Here is an 8,271-nt window from a genome sequence, read left to right on the forward strand (position 1 = left end):
CACCAGATCTTCATGTCCAAAGAAGATGAGGAAAAGATGTTGTTCATCACTCCATGTGGTATGTACTACTTTGTCCGCATGCCATTCGAACTAAAGGGTGCTGGGTCCACCTTTGCAAGGGCAGTCCAGATTGGTTTTGAACCTCAGCTGCATAGAAACATTGAAGCTTATATGGATGATATTGTGGTCAAAACCAAGGACAGAGCAACTTGCGTCCAGCATTTGGAGGAGACATTTGCGAATCTACGCAAGATTAACTTGAAGCTCAACCCAGAGAAGTGTGTGTTTGGTATTCCCTCTGGCAAGCTGCTTGGGTTCTTTGTGTCCCACAGGGGGATCGATACTAATCCCGACAAGATCAAGGCCATTGAGTAGATCCAAGAACCAAGGACAGTTAAGGATGTAAGGCGCCTGACGGGATGTGTTGCCGCGCTAAGAAGATTCATCTCCAAGTCTACCGAGCATGCCCTGCCGTTCTTCAAAATTTTGAAGAAGGCAGGTCCTATGAAGTGGACCCCAGAAGCAGATGCAGCTTTGCAAGAGTTAAAGGCCTACCTATCTTCTGTGCCTACCTTGGTTGCTCCCAAACCCCAGGAGCCGCTGCTGCTATACCTAGAGGCAACCAACCAAGTGGTCAGTGCAACCTTGATGGCACAACGAGAAGTGGATGAAGCAAAGAGTGAATAGAGACCGGCAGAGTCAGACAAGGTTCAGGGGAGCAGTGAGCACGACAACGAGGGCAACCGAAACACTACAAAAAAAGACACATCCATGACATTTTGGGCAGAACGAATTTTTTTTGTCATACTTATGACACTTCTATGACGATAATTGTGACAAAACCCGGTATCATCATAGATGTGGTGGGCTCCTACTTCTATGACAAAAAATCATGACAGAAAATGGGCTTTTCGTCCTGGGCGGGATGGAGACGCAGCTGCATGACATTCTTTGGGCCGTCCATGACGAAAAAAACCGTGGTAGAAGCAAGGGCGAGGAAAATATTGGGGTGTTCCCAGTTACGGTGGGTGGTCGGGGGCGAGCAATGCGTGTTTCTCTCGTACGTGTATGCGCGTGTGTGCAAGGCATTGGGCTCTAACTGAACCCGAGTGAGGCATTGGGCTCTAACTGAACCCAAGCAATTACACTGCAGGCTACGCGTTACTAAACCCGAGCGATTGATCAATGGCTGTTAACTAAAACCGATTGAGCGATTCCTTCGCTACTGCTGCTAACTGAAGCTGATCGATGCTGCCTCCGGATGAACAGTGAGTGTTGCAGGAGGGTGGGGTTGGATGAACTGTGGGCGGTGGGGTGGATGAACAGGACCCCGTGGTGTTGCCTCTGGATGAACAGGACCCCGATCGATCGAGCCGGTTGGGGCTGGATGAACAGGACCTCGTGGAGGGCTGGATGAACAGGACGACCCCATGGAGGGCTGGATGAACAATAGATGGTGGAGGGATGGATGAACAGTAGCCTGTGGAGGGGTGGTTGAACAGGAGCCCATGGAGAGGGGTGGTTGAACAGTAGCCGGTGGAGTAGCACGCGGTGGAGGCTGGATGAACAGGAGCCCGTGGATGAACAGTCGCAGGTGGAGGCTGGAGGAGATCGACGGTGGATGAACAGTGGCCCGTGGAGGCTGGAGGAGGTTGACGGTGGAGATGAATAGTATCCCGTGGAGTCCTGTTTTTGGGTACGCCACACCCCTCCCGACGAACAGGACCCCCATTTTGGCCGTAGGAGGTCCAACACAAGTCCGTTTCCTCCGTTTTGGGGTACGCCACACCCCTCCCGATGAACAGGATCCCGTTTCGAACGTGGCCGGTCAAACACAAGGCCGTTTCCTCCGTTCTGCGGTACGCCAGGCCTCATTTCCATCGCCTGTTCCGTCTAAGCCGGTTGGCTCCCACGCGTTCCGTTGCCTCCCCATGAACACGACACATTCCGTTGCCTCCCCGTGAACACGACGACGACGCAGTTTCTCCGTTCCGACCAGGCATGTACACGAGCCCTAGCCATACTTATGCGCGAGTAGGCGTTCGAGACCCCGCTCGTATGTACGTGCATGGCCGTATTTTATTTCTTGCACACTGGCCGCTATACGTACATGTACATGCTACGTGCGTGCCTCTACTATGACACGTGCGCACCTCTACATCGACCAGTATGTACGTACACGTTCGCGACCAGAATGACAACGCTACGTACGTTTCGACCAGGTGGGTCCCAACTGTCAGGCACTTCCTTGCGTGTGAAGATGTAGCTGGTGGGTTTCAGCAGTCAGGGGGTGAATCGTTTTTTTTACCCAGACACACTTCCCTGCATGCGAAGATGTAGTTGGTGGGTCCTAGCAGTCAGGGGGGCGAATCATTTTTTTTGCCCAGAGGCACTTCCTTGTGTGCAAAGATGTAGCTGGTGGGTCCCAGCAGTCAGGGGGGAAACATTTTTTCGCAAAATATGGTGGCCCGTCGGGTCGGTCCCTGCTGTCAGGTGCAGGAATAATTATTTTGCACGTAATAAGGAGGCACTTCCTTGCGGCCGTTGTGGACCCAGCTGTCAGTCTCTCCACGTACAATACTCTTCCGATGGAAGCCGTTCCTTGACCATGTTGACCATGCCACACCGAGAGAACCAGGGCGGTGGACGACGGCAAGGACTAGGAAGGTGACGACGAGGAGCCGGGGAAGACGCGGCAGTGGAAGCCCGCGTGGAGAGGAGTACGAGGGTTCACTGGTTTGGCTGCTGTCGCCGTAGAATAACAGGGGGTGTGGGTGAGTAGAGGGATGGCCTGGCCAGCAGTGGGAGTAGTAGGGGCGGTGAGGCTCCGCGGCATCACAGCCGGCCACGAGAGGCAGGAGCACGCGACACGACCGGTGCTGGTTTGGGCAGCTAGAGCAAGAAGACCAGAGGTTGATGAAGCACTACGGCCGTTGGATGGACATCGTATGGTCACTGGAGCCAGAATCGTTCATATTGACTAAGTTGACAAAGCCCTCCGTCCCCGTCAACTTAGTTGGCCCACTAGTCAGCCTCCAACTATGGTGGGTCCCAGCTAGTAGGGGGTATTCATTTTTTTGTGCGTAATAAGGAGGCACTTCCTTGTGATCGAGGATATACCTGGTGGGTCCGACCTGTCAGCTGGGGGAACATTTTTTCGTGAAATACAGAGGCCCTTCCGGTGGGTCCCAGCTGTTAGGTGGAGGAATCATTATTTTGCGCGTAATAAGGAGGCATTTCCTTGTGTGCGGCCATGGACCCAGCTGTCAGCCTCTCCACGTATAGTGCATGTCCGATGGATGTCGTTGGTTGACCACGTTGACCAGGCCGCGCCGAGAGCACCATGGCGGTGGACGAGGTGAGGCCTAGGAAGGGAACCCCACGGAGTCGGGGAAGACTCGGCAATGGTTGCCCACGCGGTGGGGAGAGGGTTCACTGGTCCGACTACCGTCGCCGGAAAATAACAGGAGGTGTGGGTGAGTAGAGGAAAGGATTGGCCAGCAATGAAGTAGGGTGGGGCGGTGCGGCCTATGCGGCAGCACAGCCGACCACGGGAGGCGGGAGCAGGCAGTCCTACCGACGCTGGTTTGGGCGGCTGGAGCAAGAAGATCAGATATTGAAGAAGCAGCACAGCCGTTGGATTAACATTCAACGGTCACTGCTACTAGAATCGTTTGTGGACTAAGTTGACAAAGCCTTTCGTACACGTCAACCTAGTAGACCCACAAGTCAGCCTCTGTAACATCCCAAATTTTCAATTTGGAATATTATACATTAGATCGTTATTGTATATCACATTTTATTGCATTTTTGGCTTGGTCCTATAAATTCTACGCAACTCAAGGACCCACAGAGAGAGTTGGGGATTTCATTATTTTCATATTTGAGTTTTCTCAAATTTTGAAAAAAAGGATCAATTGGTTTGATTATTTTTCTTTCCTAATATTTCTAAAATAAAAATATATGAGAGGAGATAAAATGACTTCTCCAAAATAAATGAAATATTAGAGGAAAAATATTTAAATCAAATAAATGTTTTTATTTTGATTTTATTGCAATTTTATTTGAATTAGAAAAATTGCACGTTTTAAAATTGCACTTTTAGGCCAAGAAAATATTCATCTTGTTCTAAATATGTTATTTAGATGGCGAAAATTTGTTTTGGCATTTTTATATTTTTATTTATTTTTCTAGGATTTATTTTCCGCAGAATCTTATTTAAAAAAAATCTGCGCGCCTGACTAGGCCAGCGGCCCAGCCGAGCCGGGCCGGCCTCGCCAGCTCCCGCCCCCGCCTGACCGACTCTGACCGGAGTCCGTCCGGAGCATGCCGCCGCCGCCGAGTCCGGGGAGGACTCCTCCTTGCCCCCTTCCCCAAGCCGCCGGAGCCCCCCTCTTTAAATACCCCAGCCTCGCCGCCTCATCACCACCCCGCCATCGCAGCGCCGCCGCTCCAAGCCGCCGGCGCCCCGGAGCCCGACGCCGTCGTCTCGTCGCCGCCCTCGCCGTCCCGCCGCCCCTCGCCGACCCCGCCTCGGATCCGCCGCCGCCGCAGCACCCCGCCTCGCCGGAGACACTGCCGGAGTCGCCAGTCCCGATCCGGTCCGATCCGCCACCGGTTTTTTTCCGTCTAGGTAAAAACTGACCGGTTTTTATTTAAACCCTAGTTTCATTTTTTTAGATTAGATCGGTTTTATTTTTCAGTTTAGTTATTTAGCGGATGTTCGTCCGTATGTTCATTTAACGAACGGTGTTCACTCGTAAGCCGCAGACAGCGAATGTTCGTTCGTTAGCCTGTTCGTCAATTTTTCTTTTTCCAGGGTTTTTCCACGATTATTTTAGATCGTGATTTCTGCCCTGATTTTCGTTTTAGTTTATCTTTTCGCTCGTTTATCAGAATCAGGCGATTCAAGCGCCTAGAGTTTCGTCTCAAAGCCCTCTTTCCGTTTAACAAACTTAAACAGGTTTTTGCTACTGTAAAATTTGACTTAAGTCCAGATTAGTAAACGGAGCTTGTTTCTTTCGCAGTTTGAGTTTCGTTGCTTCGTTTGATTTGATTATTTTTGCAAATCGGAGTTCTTAAGTTGAACTTTCTGGTTAGATCTCTTATTTGAGTTTTACCCGTGCTTCTAGTTGAGTGCTTATTGTATGGTTGTTTTTTTTGCGATAGAGTACCCAGAGTGCGAAGCGTGCTACTACGAGTCTCTAGGTTTCACGGATCATCAGTAAGGCAAGTAACACTTTGATCATACCTCTTTACTACCCAATTTTATTGCATTAGATCAGTCCTCAAATAATTGCATGGTTAGGATTTGATTAATATGTGGGTTTTGGGAAGTAGATGAGGTAGTACCTATTGTCCTGTTTATTATCAAACCTTTGGGAGTTACTTCTACGATGCTTATATTGCTATGCCATGCTTGTAGACGTGGATTGGGTGAGTGTATCCATGATAGATGTGAGTATTGTTATTTAATGGTTAACTTAAGGTGGCTACTTTAATACACATCTGGGTCGACTAAGGCACCTGGGGAACCCAGTGTTGCTTGTATTTTTGGAAATCCCGGGGTACCGTGTGATTCTCCTACGGACCGCCACCCAGGCTCAAAGGGATCATAAGATTATTCATGCTAGAAACTTCCATGTGCAGCCACAAGCTATTATGGGCTCTAACATAGTTGAGTACGTTGCAAGACCTCTTTTAGTGGTGGGCTAGCAGATGTAGGGGAAAGTAGGTGTAACTGTCCACCCAGAGTAGAGAGTTATTATTTCAGAAAGACCGTGTCTCGTTTCTCCGACCATGGATGTATTCGAGTCTTGTGGGGAAAAGTGCGCAAACCCCGGTTATGGACGTTTTGAGTATCTAGTTCTTGGATTATCATGTGGATCTCATCACTCTTAATATATTTTGATTGGGTTTAATGATGATGCTTAATTGGGATTGAGTTGGGTGAACCTTCTCAATGTTGAACAACCACCATGATAGTTAAATAAAATTTATTCCTTTGTTGTAGGGAAATTTTGGCTTTATGCAAAATTCTAACCATAGAGCTTTCCACCAGCCATATATGCATGTAGTGATAGCATTATTCTGTTCATTACTCTCTATGTGTTACATTGCCAGCATATTCCACGTGCTGGCCCATTTCGGGCTGCAATGTTCATGTTGCAGACTTTTCAGACAACGAGTAAGGTGCCTTAGGTCGTGATCTTTCACTCAGTGATGCCGTTGGAGTTGATGGACTCACTTTATCTTCCAAGCCTTCCGTTGTTATCGTATTTAGATGGCCTTAAGACATATTTATTGTAATAAGTTCTCTTTTGAGACATTCGATGTAATAAGTGTGTGATTGCTACTCTGTTATAAATCCTCCAAGTAATGTGCGTGTCAGCATTACCGATCCAGGGATGACACTGATGCATAGAGATCAGACTGTTTGAGGTCTGGTTGCTACAAGATGGTATCAGAGCACACGCTGACTGTAGGACACGACCACTAAGCTAAAGCCCTAGATCACTACTCTCTTCTCATTTCTGACTCCTCTCCCTTTTCTACTCTTTAGGATGGCGGATCCAAGGAACAAGTTCACTCAAGCGGACGAAGACACACCTTTTGGATGACATTTGAGGGAAGTTCCAAGATACCTGAACATCGGACTACCAAGTTTCACCGGGACCTACATCGCCACTTTACCAAAAGAGGAGCGTTGGATGATTTGAGTTCAAGTTCCAGGAAGGACGTTCATGCCAGTCACAGAGCCCATAGAGTTTTCCTTTGATGCACCAACCTGGAGTCTAGGAAAGAGCATGGAAGCCCACATCACCATGGGACGCATTGGAGAAGTTTACCACAAGGATCTCAAGGATACTATCTACGAGATTTGTGGGCACCGAGATGAGCAATGGGAGATGATTAGCACCAGGAAGGATAGATCTATTGCAGCTTTCATCCAGGAGTTAAACCAGCACATTCAACGCCAGGGGAACCAGATGTGCGCAAGCATGACAGATCTGAAGAAGGCAATGACCAGGATCATGGAGCTGGAGGAAGAACTCAAGTCTACACGTGATGGATATGAGGAGGAAATGACGATACTCATGGAGAAGAATGATGATCTGAAGAAGAAGCTAGGAATATTCATGGGAGACGTCGCGCCAGGAGGAGACAACGACAATTCCACTTGCCCAGAGAACTACATCATCATCGACGACACCGAGTCGGACCCTGACGATAGCGATGATGACTATGTTGATGAAGCTAGAGCAGATATCATGGAGTCTTCGACCGATCAATTTTTCTAGTCGACCATCATAACAGTAGTAGTATTCCCCCATGTATATAGCATAGTCCAAGCACTTTTGTAATGATAGTTAGAACATTGTATGCCCTTGTTTGAATTGATTGAAGTGATATGTTTGTGTTTGTCTCATGTGCATATGGGTAGTGTTTTTCTCTCTAGACCTCATTCTATTCTATTTTCTCATCTTTTCTAAACCCTCAGATGCCTCCTAGACGCGACAATGGATTTGCTTTCCCACCAGAGCTCACTCAGTTGATCCAGTAGCAGAATGCATTGATGCAGATACTAGTCCAGAATCAGAATCAGGGGAACAACAACAACCCACCACCACCACCACCACCTGTTGATCACTTAGCCCGATTCTTGAGGCTGAATCCGCCGGTGTTCTCCAGTAGCACCGAGCCGATAGTTACAGATGATTGGCTCCGCAAGATTGGAAGGGAGTTGACCACTGCAAGATGCACAGATGCGAAGAGAGTGTGTTTTTTCGCACATCAGCTTGATGGACCCGCAACATCATGGTGGGAGAATTTCACAGCCACTTACCCCATCGACACTGTCACATGGGACTAGTTCCAGTAGGCTTTCCGTACTGCCCATGTTTGAGTAGGAGCTATGGCCATGAAGAAGCATGAGTTTCGCAACTTGCGCCAAGGAGGACGCACAGTTGTCTAGTATGTGGATGATTTTAGTAAGTTAGCATGTTATGCCCCAGATGACGTTGCTACAGATGCAGCTAAGCAGGAGAAGTTTCTGGAAGGACTGAATGATGAGCTGAGCATGAAGTTGATGGTGGCAACCTTCAAAAAGTACCAGGAGTTGGTAGATAGAGCTCTCATGATTGAAGGGAAGCAGCAGCAGATTGACAGCCGCAAGAGGAAGTATGGACAAGGGAAGTACACTTCTGGAGCTCAGCAGAGGCCCCATTTTACTCCAAACTCGGGAGGACCTTTTCAGCATAACCATGGAGG

This window comes from Triticum aestivum, chromosome 4B, assembly GCF_018294505.1.
Source record: "Triticum aestivum cultivar Chinese Spring chromosome 4B, IWGSC CS RefSeq v2.1, whole genome shotgun sequence".
In the NCBI taxonomy this organism is placed as follows: domain Eukaryota; kingdom Viridiplantae; phylum Streptophyta; class Magnoliopsida; order Poales; family Poaceae; genus Triticum; species Triticum aestivum.